We start from the raw sequence: 18495 nt of genomic DNA, 5'->3' as shown, positions 1-18495 counted from the left end.
GAGGCTGGGGAGGAAGGGGGGGTGCCTGTAGCAGCCGGGGAATGCTGAGTTTGGGGCCTCTTCTTTTACAGCAAGCAGAAGCAAGCCTGCTCCTTTCCCACGTGTAGACATGACCTGGTTCCTCCACTGGTTGCTGCAACCCCCCTCCCTGAGGGACGGCGGGTAGAGAGGTCAGGACTCGGCATGTTTTGGTACAACCAGCAACAAAGCATAGTTGCCCTGGCAACTGCCTGGCCCACACCAGACCTCCCTGGGAGGGGAGGAAGGAGCAGGCCCTCCCGCAGGGACTTCCTCTGGCCCCAGAGCCCTGCAGAATTCCCGGGTGGCTTTCTCAGGTGACTTCAGCTCCTCCTTCTCCCCCCACCCCTTTGACTCACAGCTGTACCCTAATCCAAGCACATTTGTCCCTTCACTTGGCCACAGTTATTGAACCCTGGGGCCACACCCCAGGGCCACACCCCAGGGTTCAATAGGTGGGTGCTGTGCTGCCGTGGTGGGTTCTAGGAGGCTGGGAGCCCCTGTTCCTCCAGGCTAGGTGTCCTGGGTACCGAGGGCGGCTCGCTGCCCGATGTGTATAGAGGCCAATACCCTGGCACCAGAGTTATGCAAAAAGAAAAGGCTACGGTGCATGGTCGACGGGCAAGGGGAGGCCAGAGGTTGAGGAAAAGGAGCCCAACTGGGCCTCTCCCGGGGTGGGGAGTGGGGGATTCCCAGGGAGGACGGGGGAGAAGCTGCTCCCTGGCTGGATGGCAGGAGGGGTCCCAGGGTTCTCCCGTGCAGGTGTAGAGGGTCACTGTCCCTCTTCACAGGTCGCAGGTTTGTTTTCCGGGGCAGTTGCCATGTTCTGACGGGGGATTCTGAGCTTATGATGTGAACGGTCGCTGACCTGCCAAGCTGGCCGCTTCTGTGCAGGTCCAGTCCCGAAAGGCCGCTTCTGAGCTGCCAGGGAGGGGACTCTGGAGGCTTTCCCTGAAAGTCAACTGAAGCACTTTATTTATGTCCAGGTGTGTCCACGTGTGCCCAGGCCTTTGCTGATTTCACCCCGTTACAGTTTCGTGGACGCTGGCAGAAGGCACAGGACTCCTGCAACCTCCTAGGTGCTGGGTTGGACCCTAGGACTCAGAGGAACACAGGGGCTCTGATTGGTGGGGACCCTGATGCAGGTTCCAACTGAGTCCGCGTCAGAGCAGAGAGGGAGGCAGCGGACGGTGCCAGTGCCCTTGGAGTTGGGAAGGCTTCCCAGAGGCGGCGGCCTGACCTGGGTCCTGAGAGGAGAGTAGGAGTGTGCCAGGTGGAAGGTTCGCGAGGGGGCTGCCAGCAGAGGGGGGGTGTTTGTGGCCTGGGGTGTGAGCAGCCCAGGATGTTTGGAGAAGGAGGCCCAGCACATTGGCCTCGGATCCAGGGTCCGGTTCACACAGCCACGTACTGATTCAGCCACAGTCTCTGTGGAGAAAGGGGTAGGAGGGTGCCCAGGACGGAGCCGGGGGCGGGGGGTGCTGCCCCTGCCCTCAGGATGCGCCAGTTCTGCCCCTCATGGCAGGGACAGTTTCCAAGGATGTGCAGGAAACTATCAAGGGAGGTTCTGGAGGGAGGGGGATGGGAGCTGGTGGTCCCATAGGGAATCCATCATTACAAAGATGATACAAATTCCTTGTAAAAAATTCAGCAGTAAAGAACTACCTAAAGTTAAAGAAAGAAAAATAAAAAAAAAAATTGCCCTTCTCCTCTTCTTCTCCCAAAGAGTCTTCTACTTTGAAGCACATCTTTCTAGTCCATCCCTAATAGATGTAAAATCATAGGCATGTTTTTCCCCCCAGAAAAATGGGATCCTACTGATATCATCTATTTTATTCTACCACTTGATTTTATTCACTCTCATTATTCACTCGTTCAACAAACATTTCTTAAGCACCTACTATATGCCAGGCACGGTGCTAGGCTGTGGGACAGAGGCAGACGACAAGGCAGGGAAGGAAGCTGCTCACGGTGCTCACTTAACAGAAAGGGACTCCAGGCCACGCAAATGCGTGTGTCAGCACGATCACAGGTAAGGAAAGAGCAGCCTGCTCCAGAGAGAGTGGCCAGCGAAGGCTCTTTGGAAGAGGTGACACTGGAAGTGACATTCAGTGGGGGAGGAGAAGAGGAGCTTGAAAGGCCAAGAGACCAGCCTTGTAGGCAGAGGGAAGGGAAGCGGGTCTGCCAACGCCAGCCCAACCCGAGTCTAATCAGGAGGGAGCATCAGCCGAGCCCGGACTCCAGGTCTATGAAATGACTGGCAGGGACTCTCCAGGAAGGTCAAGGTCATGCAGTGCAAGACCAAGCAACTTCCAAGGCAAGGAAACCAAAGGGACACCATGACTGGGTCACACACACGATCTGGGGTTTTCCTTCCCTAAAACCCAATGCCCTGCGGACAGACGGTGCAACCCCAGGAAAATCCATCATCTACTGCATCAACGTTGACTTCCTGCTTGTGATCACTGATTGTGGTTCCACAAGAGAGTCCCACACATCCTGGGCGTGTGCACCTGGAAGTCATGGGAAAAGGCCTCGTGACCGCAACTTCATGGCAAGTGGTGTGGCTATCAATAAAATATATAATATACGAAATATGTGAGATATAAAAATATGTACAATGTAAATAAAATATATAGGTAGCGTAGAGGGAGAGGGAAAAGAAGGGGAGAAGGGGGAGGGGAGGGCAGAGTGAGATGTTAGTATTGGGGAATCTGGGTGACGTGGATGAAGGGCATCTGGAAATTCTTTGTATCATTCTTGCAATTCTTCTGAAGTTATGTCAGTGAAAAATGTTTATGGTGAAGCACAGGGTGGACCATCCTCTTGATGGACGCCGTCACTCACTCGCCTGTCCCCTGGTGGGGCTGTTCCTGCATCTGCACCCTCACTGAGCAGGACTGAGCAGGATTGGTCTTTCCACTGCTGGATGAGAAGAGACCTTTGTTTTATGGGGCGTTTCACTTGTCAGGATGGGGCCGGGCTCCTCTCTCTCTGAGGCTGCGCCTGTGTTTTATTCTGTGTAATCAGGGAAGGGAAGGCAGGGGGGCTGGGCCCGGGGGCTGGGCCCCTGCACAGCTGGAGGAAGGGGCAGTGTGGTGTCGTGGAGGCCCAGAGGGTGCTTCAGGGAGGAGCCAGGCTGCTGAGGGGCCCAGGAGATGAGGCATGGGATCTGTCCTGGTGGGTGAAGGGGTGGAGGGAGGATGGGAGGTGGGTCCAAACCACACGGACTCCTCCAGGAAGCTGCTTTGAAGGGGGCAGAGGAAGGGGCAGGAGCTGGGGGGAGGAGCGGTCACAGGAGGGTGACCTCCTTGATTTGCTTACAGGAGTGATTCAGAGGGGAGAGCACAGCCCACAGGGGGATGGAGTCCTTCAGAGAAAAAGGGATGTTCCATTCTCCTAGGGCCACCTCAGCCAGTCCCCTGCTGACAGTCCCATCCAGGGGCTGGAGCGTGCTCGTGGTAGGGCATTGCCACATGCTCGAGGCCCTGGGTTCAACCTCGGCACCGAAGAAATAACCCACCCAGACACCAGAGGCTCCCAACTGCAGATTCGACCTTCACCCCAGCTCCTCCCTGAGCCCTGGTCACCTCCACACACCTGCCTGGTCCACAGTTGTCCGAGATGGTTGCTGGGCATGGAAGCACGATTTGGCCGAAACGACAAAACAAAAACCATCACTTTGGATAAGTTTCTTTATGACGCTGGGCCTCAGTTTCCCCGTCTGTACAATGGTGACAATAATGGGCTCATTAGGGCCCTCATCAGTGGGTGAGGACTGCGTGAGAGAGTTCGGGTAAAGTGGGGTTCGAAACCACGGGTGGCTTCTCCCCAGGGGCCGCTGGGCAGTGTCTGGGGAGATTTTCGGTTGTCCAACTAGGAATGTCCTGGGTGTGTGTGTGCAGGTACATGCCTTTGCCATCTGGTAAGCAGAGGCCAGGGTGGCTGCTAACTGTCCCCCAATGCACAGGGCATCCCCAGACAAAGAAATACCCAACCCCAAACCTTAATGGTGCTGCGGCTGAGGAACCCCAGTGCCCGGCACGTGGGGCCCAGATTTCAAGTTCAGCAGATTTGAACAATTTCCATTCTAACACTTCCTCCAGCTCCTGACCCCGCTCTGCTGTTTCTCCCACCTAAGAAGAAATCCTACCATCTACCCAGATGTTCGAGGCAGCAATGTCCTACACGCATGTTATATGTGCACATACGGTAGCAGGGGACATGCACGTCATATCTATATGCAAATAAGCAATCCTTGACTGTTTGCCCCGATCAATCCACACTTGGCCAATCCTACCCATTTCCACTCTGCAAACATCCCAGATGCTTTCCTACCTGCCCTGCAGGCTTCGCTTCCCTCCAGGTCCCCTTCAGCTCCCCCTGGTCCCACACAGGGACCTCCTTTGTCAGCTCCACACAGTGGACAATTGTGAGAGTTTGCAGGTGTTAACAGATGAGGTCCTGCTCTTGCTCACCGCACCCCATACACAAAGCAGGTCATGGTGTAAGCCCGCCTCCCCCCCGCTCCCCTCTCTCACACCGTGTGGCTCCTCCTGGACCCTGTGCTTTCCTCGGTGCCCTTCTCTCCGGCCAGCCTGCATTCCCTCTCCTTGGGAGACCTTTCCTGACCACCCGAGCTGGAGTTGCTGGACCACCTCTGTCCGGTCGCCCTGCTTCATTGGCTGGGCAGACCTGCCATTGGCCTGAATGAGTTGTGGCTGATGGGTCCATGTCGCCTGCCTCCCCTCACCAACCCACCTGGAGAGTGGGCATCTCCGATGCCTGGGGCCGTACCCAGCCCACAGGAGCAGCTCCATGATGACTGCCGAGCGGATTTGCAATTCTGAGGCTCGTCTCAACATGACTTTCACTGAGTTCTCACCCTCATTTACTTTTAAGGTCTTCTTGTTTATTAGGATAGTAACATTTTGTTTCTTGGTTTCTTACAAGATGTTTGCAGAAACAGAAGGTTTTGGGCTGATTCTGTGGGTGCCCAGCCCGGGCCACCTGGGCGGACTGCTCCCGCCTTGGGATATAAGTAGCAAAATCCCACTAATGGGCACTTAGGGCGGTCAATGCCAAGTGCAGCCTCCCAGGGAGGGGCCGTTCCCCGGCTCGGAATGCTGAGGAGCTGGACTCCGGGTCCTTGCCCTGACTTAGCCAGTGGCACAAGCAGGTGACTTTTCCGCATGTCCTTTTGCCTGAGCTGACTCAACGCACAAATTGGGGATAAGGATGTTTGTCTTCGTCCCAGCAGCTCAGGGCTTTAAGCTTCTCAGGTGGAAGGCTTCGGGACTGGATCAACAGCTACCCTACTATTTAGAGTTCCCTCCCTGCACCGGGGCTGTGATGATCCCCACGGAGTAAGACATGGGGCTGCCTTCAGGAAGTTTATGGTCCAGAGAGGGACAGAAGCGCATAGTCAGCAGGTGGCTAGGAAATGGCAAATATGTGCTCAGGGCACAGGTGTTGTACCGGAAGTGGATGGCTGCCTAGAGGGAGGGCAAGGAAGACTTCCCAGAGGAGAGGGCATCTGAGCAGGGTTCTGAGGAATGAATAGGAGTTCACCGACAGACAAGGGGGAGGGCAGTCACAGCAGAGGGAGGTACACGTGCAGAGGCCTGGAGGTAGCACCATGCCGGACATGGGAAGCCACAGCCTCTGGGATTCACGTCTGGCTGATTCCAATCTTTCCATTAACTTCAGCCCGAGCCAAGGTGGTCTTGGCGGGCAGGAGGCCGAGGTGTGATTTTGGGAGTACAAAGCCACCTTGGGGTGGGCTGGGAAGCAGCCAGTGAAAGAGTTAAGGATCAGGTCCTTAGAGGACTTGCTAAGTGTCTTTCCTCTGTGACACAAGGAAGAGGTGGCAGAAGGCTTACCCACAGCGTTCCCCGTCATGGGAGAAGACCCCTTCCTGGAGCAGAGAGACCACAGGGCTGGGGATCCCAGGGGCCGTGGAGGCAGGGGGCACGAGCCCAGCGAGGACAGATCTCACTTTCCCCGGCACCTCTTCCCTTGGTGCCTGGAGCTGCTAGGAGTCCTTATTTGAGGCCGGGATGTGTGTCACCAGGAGAGTGCGTTATGATCAATGAGCAATGTCTGCCGGAAGGGACGGGGCCTCTGTGCTCTCTGCCCTCTCTGGCCTCGCCAGACTTTCAGCTTGCAGATGGGGAGCCAGAGGGCAGGGAGGGGACGTGACTTACCCTTCCTTCTCTCTTGGGTCTGAGCACAGCACCTGTCACAGTGCGTCAGGACAGGTCTGCGGAATCGAGCTGCCCAGTTCTCCCAAGCATCAGTTTGGGGTTTTCTCCGTCCATTAAAACTGGACAAGTGTCTGTTGGAGCATAAACTCTTGCACGTTTCCTGGGAGATTTTCTGCAAATCAACGCCTCCCAGAGGAGACCGTGGGATCAGGCTGGCATCTGGGATGATGTGGCATGGAGGTTGGGAACAGACCGAGGCACCAAAAATATCAATTCAAAATACTAGATACCCTAGCAGAGCCATGAACTTCAAGTCCAAAAGCCTTCAACGGCCATTCAGTTCAATTCCGCTGGAACCCAGCACAGAGCTGGGTTCCCATCATGGTGCTACCTCTGTCTAGCCGCAGGACTTTGATCCAGTCAAGGAACCCCTCTGATTCCATTTGGCTTCCTCAACTACAAAAGAAGACGATGCAATCTCTGTGTCACAGGATTAAATACGTAAGCAAACAGTCAGCCCAGTGTCTGATATGGAATGTAGTCGTTTTCATTTTGCAAAAGGAAAGGGCAAAAAAAAAAAAAAAAAAAACAAAGAAAGAAAAACGGCTCTAAGCCTAGATGGGCTGTCTTTCTAGCGGGTATTTGTATAACAGACATATTTTACTGGCCTATTCTATACCTTCCAGCATATTCCACCCCTCACTTCTTAAGTCTTCAGACTGTGGACTTGTCTGTTTCACCAGTTCAGCGTGGGGTGCAACGTGGACCCAAGTCACTCATCACTTACTAGGTAGGGCACCAGTTTGGTCCAAGGTCTCTTCTAGTCTAGAGCAGAAGCATGGTGACAGTTGTTTGGACCTTGCACGGGGAAGCCCGGTTCTGCTGGCCCTGGGCAAGTTCCTTCCTTGCTGGGCCTCTTTCCCCACCCGTGACAGGGGAATGCTCCTCTGGACCAGAGCTCTGGGGCCCTTGCGCCCTGGCCTGGAACCAGGAGCGGGGTCGGTGGTGGCTGCTGGGTCCTGGGAGGAGGGTGAAATCGCAAGGCGTGAGCGGGACGGGGCGAGGCGCCCCTGACCCGGCCCTGACCCGTGACGACAGAGAGCTGAGCAGGAGGATTAGCTCGGGATTAGCGCGGATCCCAGCCCAGGGTGACGAAGGCGCGCGTCCCAGTCACGGTTCCGCGCCCCAGCGCCAAGGCCTGCGCCTCCGCCAATCACCGCCCGCGCGGAAGAAACGCGGGAGGCCATTGGACGGCGTGGCCACACCCCCAGGTGTGTGAGCCCGGGTCCTCCAGCCACGGCTCCCGGGACCTGGGAGGCGGGTGTGCGGCCTTGGTTCCCGTGGACACCTGCGCTTCCCGGAGCGAGGTCTGGCAGCCCCAGAGGAGCTGCAGCCCGACGCAGGGGTGCTATCTGGCCCTGGGTTCAAATCCCACCTGTGCCGTTTGCTTGCACAAGTTGGAGGCTAAGTCCCCAGTGTCCTCACGGGATCGTGGCAAGACTCGTCCTTAATAATAACCGTAGCGAGGCCGGGGCTGTGGCTCAGGGGCAGGGCGCTTGCCTGGCACGTGTGAGGCGCTGGCCTCGATCCACATACAAATCAATAACAAATAAGGATACAGTAATAACCGGAGCGAGCACCTAGTAAGCGCAGAGCTGGGAACCCCAACGACTCTGGTCCTGCGTGGACCCGCGTGGACGCCCCAGCCCCATGCGACCTAGCAAGACCCCCAGGAGCCCCGCACGCGCCTCCCAGGCTGAGGAGCGCGGTGGAGGCCTTGAGTCCCGGGACCTGCCTTCAGACCCCGCTCTGCCCTGCGCCAGCTGCTTACCTTGGGCAGGTGACTCTGGGGCGCAGTTTCCTCCTCCTCTGGTTAATGAGCCAGGCGCGGTGGGGCACGCCTGTAATCCCAGCCTGGCCAGTTGAGAGAGACCCTCAGCAACTTAGCGAGACCCTGTCTCAATAAATAAGATAAATAAATATAATATAAAGGACTGGGGATGTGGCCCAGGGGTAAAGTGCCCCTGGGTTCGGTGGCCAGTGTGCACCACCCTCCCACACACACCAAAATGCGAATCCTAGTAGACTTTAGGGAGACCTAAGGTGTGCTGAGACCTCAGTGTAGTAGCCATTGATAAGCATTTGTCCAGGGGGAGCCCAGCTGGCTAGGTGGCCTTCTCTGTGTGGGTGGGGCTTAAAGGCAATTTAATGATAACCTCTATTAACTACTTACTGTGGGTAATCCTTGCTAAATACTTTACACGGTTATTCGTTGGGTGCTCAATCAACCGCTCTGGGAGGGAGGCAGGCTCTCATTATCCCAGTTTTTGGATGAGGAAATGGGGGCCGGGAGAGATGAAGTCATTGTCCCTGGTTCCCACGGCTGGTAGGTGGCTTCCTTGGGATTTGGCTTTATCTTTCAGACCCACCATGGGACACTGTCTCCTCTTTATTAGGTCCCTGGGGATAAAGGTAGTGAAAGAACTGGAGAAGGGAGTCTAACCTGGATCTGAATGAAGATGGGGGCCCCTGGAGAAAGAGCCATGGGAAATGGGGGAGGAAAAGGAGGAGGAGGGAGAGGGAGGGGGGCGGGTGTGAACGGGAGCTGCCTCACACCCAGCTGTTACTGGAACTTTTCTCCCCATTTTGTGGGTGGGGTGACAGAGGCTCAGAGAGGTCAAGTACCTTTCTGGGAATCCCACAGCCAGCAGAGAGTACACACGGAGGCGCCTTGGAACTCTCGTTTCTGTCCCAGGTGCTCAGGCCGCGCCTGGCATCTGGGCTGGGGCCTGGCCCTGTCTGAGTTTCTTCCAGTCCCTCCCAGATTCTCCCCTAATCCTTGCTACATTGTTCTGGCTCAAGATCAAAGGTCTGAAAGAAAGATGAGCTGGTGCCGGGCCAGCCTCAGGCAGGGGAGGCCACCCAGGGGACAGTGAAGGGCTCACCTGGCAGGTGAGGAGCCAGGCCCTGCCGTGAGCCTCAGTTGGAGCCGTGGACTTTGTGATTTCAGGGCCAGCTTCCCAACCCCTGGATCTCACAGGATTCCATGGAGGTGGGGAGCCTGGCCCCTCGTTCCCAAGCAGGGAGGTCACGGCTCAGCGTCCCTCAGGTTCCCCAGCCGCTCCAGCACATGGTGACACCTGGAGGCCCTCAATACACACTTGTTGTCTTATAATCCTGGGTCAGATTCCAACTCGGGTCTCAGGGCCAGAGGCTCAAAGCAGTGGGTTCTTCTGATCCTGAAAAACCATGAGCCCAAATAAACCTTTTCTCTTTATAAGTTAATTATCTTGGGCATTTTGTTATAGCAACAGAAAGTTGATAGACAGTACGTGTGGACACCATGACTTGTGCACGCGCGTGCGCGCGCGCGCACACACACACACACACACACACACTAACAAAGAATTTAAGGAAAAGAGAAAATGAAGGCCAAGTGGGATACAGCCAGGACAAATTAGCACCTAGAATTTAATAGTACAGACTTTCACCATGCTTCAGCTTCTCTGAGCCTCAGTTTCCTCATCTGTAGATGAGAATACTAATCCCAGTGACATGAAATGAAATGAGAGGAGGCTTGTAAAAGTGTGTGTAGACAGAAAGCAGTGGCCACTCAATCACTCCACTTATTAGGTGCCTACTGTGTGCCAGGCCCCATACTGGGGATCTAACAACAGGCAAGACGGATACGATCCCTGCTCCAAAGAGATCAGAGATTCTCCAGCACAAGAAATGATCGTTACTATGGTTAAAAGATGTGATGCCGGAGGGCTGCCCTGATGTCACGGGTGGGTAGTGGCATTTCCCGGCTGCACAGTGGAGGAGAGGGCATGGGGCCCGGCATCTCCCAGCTCCTGCCCACCGTAGCGGCCTCCTGGTCACTGGGCCAGCTTCCCTCTGGTGTGCTCACGAGTGGCCCCTGATGTTGTGCCTCCTGGCTCCGGGAGCAGACGGGCAGGCCCCTCCCGAGTCACTGCTGGTGACTGGAGCGTTCACCCCTCTCTGGCTCTACTTTCCCGCCAGCTGCCCAGAGCCAGGTGGGGCCTCAGGCCAGGCCATGATTTTGTGTCCTGGGAAGAAGCCCCGGGGCGGGGAGGCCGCTCACACCTGGGTGCAGAGGACCTCTGGGGGACTGTGGGTGCTGTCAGTGTCGCTGGACAGGGTCAGGCCCTTCCCGAGGAGACTGGCTCCACTGTTCCTGGCCAGTCACTGCTGTCCAGTCCCCTCTGCCTCCTGGGGGGCCTGTGTCTCTCACCGTGGGCAGGGGTCCTTGCCCAGCCCCTGGTCTTCCTAGTCTGTGGATTCAGCCTGACGTGACTGCAGCCATCTTGAGTCATCACCGCCGGGGGATGGCGTCCAAGTGCCCCTGGCTGATTTTTCCTGTTTGTTTCTAACAAACCTGAAGTACACAGAGCCCTTCGAGTCCTATGTGGGGCTTCACAGCTGGACTTGGCTCCAGAATGTGCCTGGCTCTTTGGTACCATCTTAAGATCAGCCAGGTCCATCCTAGTCAGATGTCACTCTTACCCCAACCCGTGGGCACATCGCACTCGGTTGGATCCTGGATCTGTCTGTCTCTGTCTCTGGTCTCCTGACACCTTGGGGCCGGTCCTCCTGTGGCTGAGCAATGCTATGAACGTCAATAAAACCACGCGGGTGAAATTGGAAAGGGCAGGACACTGCACAGGGCAGGGTGACCTCAAGGTCAGGGTGTGGACTGTCTGGGTTCAATCCAGGTCCCCGTTTACTAGCCTCATGATCTCAGTGTCCATGATCTGGGCCTCACTTTCATCTCCTGCAGAATGGGAAGAACACCAGAAGGTTCCAGAGCTCCCCAAGTCTGCCAGAACCTCGGTGTGAGCACCGTATTTTCTATCCACAAAGACAGAAGAAGGGCTTCCGTCGACATCCCCCGAGGTCTCGGGTCTCAGATGAGGTGAGAGCAGCAGGAACTCCCAGGGGGCACCGTGGGCTCCTGACCTGGGGACACTGGACCAGGGCGGCCGAGACCCCTCAGCCGGGAACCAGGCAGGGACACCGATTCCTAAATAGCCACATTGTGATGTCATCAACTGGAACTTAAATACCACTGGGAGAGAAGGAAGGGGTGGGGTGCAGAAGGGGACCCCTGAACTGCTGGACCCCTAAACTACCTTGATATGCTCAAAGGCAAACCCTGACCAGCTGAAATTATCCCAGGCGGATGTAGGTTGCCCGCGACCTGCTCAGGTCCCGCCACAGGGAGCGAGGAACTTGAGACACAAGCCACGTCGGATTGCAGGAAAATAAACACGGTGCCTCCTGGTGGCTCGAGTGTGTGCGCTGGGCAACCCTCGCCTCGCGCATTTGAATACAGTCGCGTGCGGCAGTGACCATGTCCAGTCAACGACGGACTCCGGACAGCACTGGGCTCCCCAAAGATTGTATTTTCTGGTGGTGCCGAAGCCTTCTCAGTTTTGTGTTTAGTACGTGCTGTGATCGAAGTTCACACGATGATGACATCGCCCAACAATGCATTTCTTAAAACACATCCGTGACCGTGCACATACCCCCGACTGGGTATTGACATACAAGACGCCATGTACCCAGAAAATCAAGGGAGAGACGGCGGATGTTAACAGGGTCCCTCCCTCTTGGGCCGCCCTGGTTGGCACACTGGTTTGGCTGCTGTCATAAATATCAAAAACGCCATGGCCTTGACAAGAGAGGAGAGAGGAAGGGTGGATGTGTGCCATCGAGGATTACTGAAGAGACTGACAGACGTGTTGGGGACCAGGCTCCTTCGTCTCATTGCTCCACCCTTCTCATCATTGCCTTCAACCTCATGATCCACAGAGGCTGCCCTGGGCCCTTTATCACATCTGCATCCCCACTAATGAGAAGGGAGAAAGGGGGAAAGGAGGGTAGGCTTCTTTATAATTATTATTTGGTATTGGGAATTTAACCCAGGGGAGCCATTCCACTGAGCTACACCCCAGTCCTTTTTAAATTTTAATTTTGAGACAGTCTTGCTAGGTTGCTGAGGCTGGTCTTTAACTTTTGATTCTCTTGACTCAGCCTCCTGAGTTGCTGGGATTATGGGCGTGCAACATCTCACGGGCCTTTATTGCAATTTTTTTTAGGTGGACACAATATCTTTATTTTATTTTTATGTGGTGCCGAGGATCAAACCCAGGGCCTCACACAGGGTGGGCAAGCACTCTACACGGAGCCACCACCCCAGCCCTTGAATGTGACTTTTAAGCAAAACACCCAGCAGGTATGGGAGCTCAGGGGACAATGACATCAGTGAGCAGGCTCCTGGACAGAGCTGGCTCTTCTCTTGCCCACGTCCTCATCCACTCTTCCCAGCCAGCCTGTGAGAGACGACTTACAGATGAGGAAACTGAGGCTCAGAGGGGTGTGACGTGTTCCACGCGCCCAGCTTGTAAATACAAACAGGCACACAGACCTGTCACCACTGGGCCAGGACAGCGGTGCTGGGCAGGAGCCTGCATCTCAGGGGTCACCCCTGATGGACACGCTTTGTAAACTGCAGAGTGCCGGCCACCTCTGGGGTGTGGTCATCTCTCGTGATTCCTCTGATAGCGATGGTCATAGCGCCTACCTCTGGGCCACCACAGGTACTACCTGCCCTGCACAAACGTGGTCACTCACTTCTGGCCAACTCCACGAGGCGATGAGGCTGTTGCTGTCTGTACTTTGTAGATGAGGTGACAGAGGGGATGGGGTCAGTGGCCTCAGGTCCCATGGCCGGCAGCGTCGGGGCCACTCAGGCCTCTGTGAGTCTGAGGTTGTCTCTTGTGAGCGCTTGAGGAGGACGCGGCCCTGAAGCTCTGGCCTCGGGCCCTTCTTACCTTCCATTAGACAGGGTGGGTCCACCAGGGCTGGCCCGTGTCCCGGGACAGGGGCTGGAGGAGCCCTGGAGAGGGGTGCCCGGCGTCTTATCTTCCAGGCAGGGCCACCGGCCTGAGGAGTGACCCCAGGGCGAGTCCTGGTGTGGCAGAGGCCAGGCCTGCCTGGCAGGAGGCCCCTCTAAGGTGGCGGCTCAGCCACCCCCACTCCACAGAGGCCCTGGGAGAGAAGGGACAGTGGCCGGAAGGCCGGGGAGGGGAGAAGCTGGAGCAGGCGGTGGTCGGAGGCCAGAGGCCAGGCTGGGCCAAGCTGTCCACCTCCCTGCCCCGCCTCGGGCCTCTGGACCAGCCCGTGAGTAACTGCCCGGTGGCTACGGCTGGTCACGGGACCATGACGGGCCTCATGAGGAAGCCACCCCGGCCCTGGTGGGGACCTGGTGACTCAGCAGCTGCCCAGCAGGGTTGTGCCCTAGGCTGGCTCCACCGGCTGGATGGCCCCAGGTCACTCCTCAGCCCGTGACCCCTGAGAGCCTCCCTCTGACACGGCCCCTGATGCCAAAGCCCACCCTCCACCTGCAGAAGCTTCCGCATGGTGACCTGCTCTCCCCGGGTCCCCTGAGGCTCTGCCACCCCCCTCACCATGCTGGCAAGGTGCAGGGAGGGGGGACACAGCTGGACTCAGCGTCCCCCATGAGAGCAGCTCCCCCTGGGCTGTCCGGGGGGCAATCGACGGGATAAGTGACAGCTGCTACAGTTCCCTGCTCTGTGTGGACCCGCTAAGTGACCTCCCCCCCACAGTGATCAGTGAGGCCTTGTCCCCTGCCCGGGGCGGGGTTGTCTGGGATCTGAAGCCAGACGCTGCCCTCCAACGAGCTGGGCCTGTATCGCACACATTTTTATGTCCCAAGTTTGGGTTCTGGGCCTGGCACATAGTAGGTGTTCAATACATATCTGTGGGCTCAGTGGGTGCCTGGATGGTGGGATAATGCCTCACCCGCCTGGTGTGTGCAGTGGTGTTGCCGGGCGAGGGGGCTGTGGGGTCAGCGCAGCAGCTGGCCCAGGGCTGGGGCCCGGTGTTACTTTCTGCTGGTGGTTTGGCAGGGCAGCGGTGTGACCTTGAACTGGGGGGTCCTGACTCCTGCCCATGGTCTCGGGATGAGTCCAGGCCAGCATCTGTGAGGGGACTCGGAACCTGCCCCCCCATGTTGCTGGGTGGTCCCCATCACCTCACGCCAGCTCCCACCATGGGGCTATGTCCCCATCCCAAAGTTCAGAACCTTAACGTCTCCACCTCCAGCCCCCGAGGAATTACGGGGCCACCCACACCCCAGTGTTGTGAGCCGGTGTCTGTGGCAGTCACGGGGGGCAGTCAGAGAGCCCTTTAGAGGACCCCAGCTGAAACAGCTGAGGCGGGACTCCACAGGAGGTGACTCCGGGGCTGGGCCCGTCTCCTCAGCGTCTCCACTGAGCACCTGCTGTGTGCACCCCGGGAGGGGGGGTGGGTGGGGTGTGAGAGGCAGGGTCTCCCGTGCACTTGAGGTCAAATCCAATCCGGGTGTCGGGGAGAAATCCCTCAGCTCTCTGAGCCTCTGTTTCCTCCAATCTCAAGAGGACCCAGAGGACCCGGGAGGTGCTGCGTGAAGGAGCCGTGTGGCCTCAGGTGGCCGTGTGGCCTCAGGTGGCCGTGTGGCCTCAGGTGGCCGTGCAGCCGGACATGCCTGGAGCACTGGGATTCGGCCCCCGCCTCTGATGCCCAGCTGAGGGATGTGGTCTTGGCCCTCGACATCCTACATCCTGCTGGGGTCTGGACTGGCGAGGACAGAGCTGGGACCCCAAGCCCGCCGTGGTCGAGCTAAGACGGAAGCTCGTCTGGGCAGCAGTGACCAGGGTGGGCTTTCTGGAGGGGGTCCCTGGCTGAGCCCAGGGAGGAGCGGGCTGTAGGCAGGGGCTGGAGGAGTGGGCCTGTAGGCAACGGAACAGGGCAGTGGGGTCCAGGAGCCACACGCTGAGTCTGGGTGCAGTGTCGAGGGTGACAATGGGGAGGCCTGGGACAATCTGGGTGTGACAAGGACTGGGGAGGCAGGGCCCACCATCTTCTGGGGCAGGTGGAGGTCGCTAAGCGGGTCTGGTTTCCTGCAGGTTTAGGTCTCCAGCACCCAGCAGAGTTGAGACGAGGCTCGCGGTTCAGGGTAGTGTGGAGGGGGCTCCAGTCCCGCAGGCCCTCGGGCACCTGGTCTCTTTCCAGCCTCTGGCCTCTGGGCACCTGCTCCACTGATCCTCCTCCTGGAAGCCCCTACCTCCTGACCACCTGGCAAGACCCTCGAGCCCCTAGGGTGGTCATAAGGCGCCTCCTCTGTGAGGTCTTCCTCTGTCTGTCTGCATCCTGTCCACACCACCCGCTGTCCACACCAGCAAACGCATTTGCATAGCTGGCTGTGAGACCTGGGCAAGCTCCTCGACCTCTCTGTGTTTACTTATCCGTAAAGCAGGGGCAACACCGTGACCTGCCTAGGACGGGCTGACACTTGTAAGGGATTTACAAGAATGTCTGGCATGTAGTAAGTAAGCAGTGAATGTCACCATTATTAAAATAATGACTCTTACCTCATAGGCTGTCATGAGAATTAGACGTCAGGTGCTTAATACCATCCGGCATCACGAGCACCTTGAGAAAGGGGAGCTTCCTCCTCCTCCTTCGCCACCCCCAGTCACCACCAGTCCCACCGTCTCCACCACCAGCCCCACGAGTTCCACAAGGACCCCCACCATCTCCATCCCCAGCACCCCGTCCCGAGCACCCTATCCCCAGCACCCCATTCCGAGCACCCTCATCCCGAGCACCCCATCCCCACCATCTCATCCCCACCATCTCCACCCCCATCCCCACCATCCCTGTCCCTACCACCCCACTTTCTCTGCATCCCCACATCCCCATCTCTAACATCCCCACCAAACCCACCACGGCTGTCTCCACCATGCCCCCCACCCCACCATCACCACCATCTGTTGGCCCATCTGCCTCTCCCAGACAGTGAGCCCCGAGGCAGAGCTGTGCCTTGGTCATCTTTGATCTCAGTGCACACAGTAGGTGCTCAGCAGGTGTTTCTTGCGAAGGAAGGAAGCAGTGCTCCAGTCTTCGAAGTGTTGGGGGAGGAGGATGAGAGGGAGGGCTAGCTCTGTCCGCCCTGGTGACCGGAGGGTGGGGGGTGGCCCCAGGCTGGCACTAACCTGGGAACAGCCGGGACCAGGAGGTCCCGTCCTCTGCAGAGTGACCCCTACACACTTTGGAGCCAGAGCTCCGGTCTCTGTTGGAGCAGAAGGGTAAGGGGGATGGCGGGGGAGGGGGGGAGGTCACCTCTGAAGTCAGCTGGCCCTAAACCTCTGATCTGAGGGACCGTCCCCGGCCTTGGATTCTGCCTCAGCAGAGCTGTGGATCCTGTAGTGTGAGGGTGGCTCTGGGTGACAAGGGTGGGCACAGCCCCGGAGAGTTTCCTTGACAGGCAGGGGCAAGAGGACCAGGAGGGCTTCCAGGAAGAGATGCTGGGAGCTAAGAAATAAGCCCAGAGAAGGGACGGTGGCCCTGAAGGCAGCGTTGGGGAAGAGCCCTGGGTCCTCACTGTCCCCACCGCCCTGCCTGGATCCCGCTTCCCTGCCCCCATCCTGCCTCCTGAGCGTCCACTTCCTGCACGGCACCCGGTGCGAGAACCTTGCCCGGGTCCACCTCACTGCAGGCCGACCAGGCTCTGTGGGACCAGGACCTGTCTTCTTCCGGCCCCTCCTCCCTCACCTGCCTGTCGCAGAGTCTCCCTGTGGTTCCCGAACCCTGCTTCCCCCACCGCGGCCTCCCTGAGGCTCAGGCGGTCCATGGCACCCGGCAGGCCCTCAGGCTGTGCACTGGACACCTGTGCTTTGAGATGTGGAAGCTGGGAGAATCCAGGGAGGCTCCCCGGAGGAGGTGTTGGACCTGGGAAACAAGTACACAGGAGGGAATGGATGGTACCAGAGAGCCCAGGGCAGAGGGCTCAGACCAGAGGGAAGGGGCCCAGGGAGCCTCTTTACCACCACAAAGTGCTTTAAGCACCCCCTGAGGCCTGGAAATGTCCATCTAGGTGTGACCGTGCTGCAGGCAGGCCATGCTGTGAGGCTGTAGAGCCAGGCACACCTGGCTGTGGCTGGGGACAAGTCCCTGAACAGTGCTGGGCCTCAGTTACCTCATCTGTTAAGTGGGGTGGGGTATAATGGCACCATCTACCGGGTGGCAGGCAGGTGCTAAGTGCTTCACACACAGTGGCTAATTGGGCCCTCCCCGCCCCTCCACCAGCAGCCGGGCAGGCTCTGAGGATTCCTGGTGGCTGGTCCTGCCCGTCCCCCCTGGTCCTCGGGAGCACTCGGCCCTGAGGGTTGCCAGTGAATTGGCCCCCTGGGGTCTTGTTCCCCTCATGTGGGGAGTGCAGGCCCGGGTCCTTCAGGGTGCTGACAGGGTCTGAGTCAGGCCACCCCCAAGCCCTGACCTTGATGCTGCCCACGCCAGGGACGTCTGCAGATCTGCTGGTCTCTCTGGGGAGCGCAGTCAGGCCACAGGCCCCTCAGGGCCTGGCCTGCTGCTCCCTGGGCAGAGCGTGAGTCACAGCACCGCCTCCCCCCGGCTGCGGGCTGGCCGCTGTTCTGAGCTTCACATTTTTATACCAGTTAATTATAGCCATTACCGTCATTATGTGATCTCAGGCGGGTCCGGGAAGCCAGGCGGCCGCTCAGCTCGGAGGCCCCTTGCCTGCCCGTCCTGCCTCACTGGACGGGCCTCATTTGAGGTTGAAGATGGTGTTCACCTCGATAACCTGGAACTCCGCACAAAGGCTTTCCAAGACTCCCCCAAATGTGTGACTGGGACGGCAAGAAAGCCCAGGAAGCCCTCAGAATGTGCACACACACACAGGCACACACACAGGCACACACACGCACAGGCTCACACGCGCACGCACACATGCGCACACAGGGGTGCGTGCCTGAATCAAGAGCGGGATGAGTCTTGGGCTGGCAGCTGTCCTATGAGATTCCTGCCCTAACAGAGCCTTGGTGTTTTCAAAAATTGTGGCCAAACTTACATACAGTCAGCTTCTCCCTTTTTAGTATAAGATTCTTTGAGTTTTAACAAGTGCATATAATTGTGTACCCACCCCCACAATCAGACACAGGACAGTTTCAGCTGGGCATGTTCATGCACACCTGTAATCCCAGGGGCTTGGGAGGCTGAGGCAGGAGGATCAAGAGTTCAAAGCCAGCCTCAGCACCTTAGTGAAGCCCTCAGCTACTCGGTGAGACCCTGTCTCTCAGTAAAATACAAAAAAGGCCTGGGGATGTGGCTCAGTGGTTAAGCGCCTCTGGGGTCAAAAACCAATACCAAAAAAAAAAAAAAAAAAAAA

This window comes from Marmota marmota, unplaced genomic scaffold (genome assembly GCF_001458135.2).
Source record: "Marmota marmota marmota unplaced genomic scaffold, marMar, whole genome shotgun sequence".
Lineage (NCBI taxonomy): Eukaryota > Metazoa > Chordata > Mammalia > Rodentia > Sciuridae > Marmota > Marmota marmota.
The sequence above is the reverse complement of the archived record's forward strand: the minus strand, read 5'-3'. Positions refer to the sequence as shown.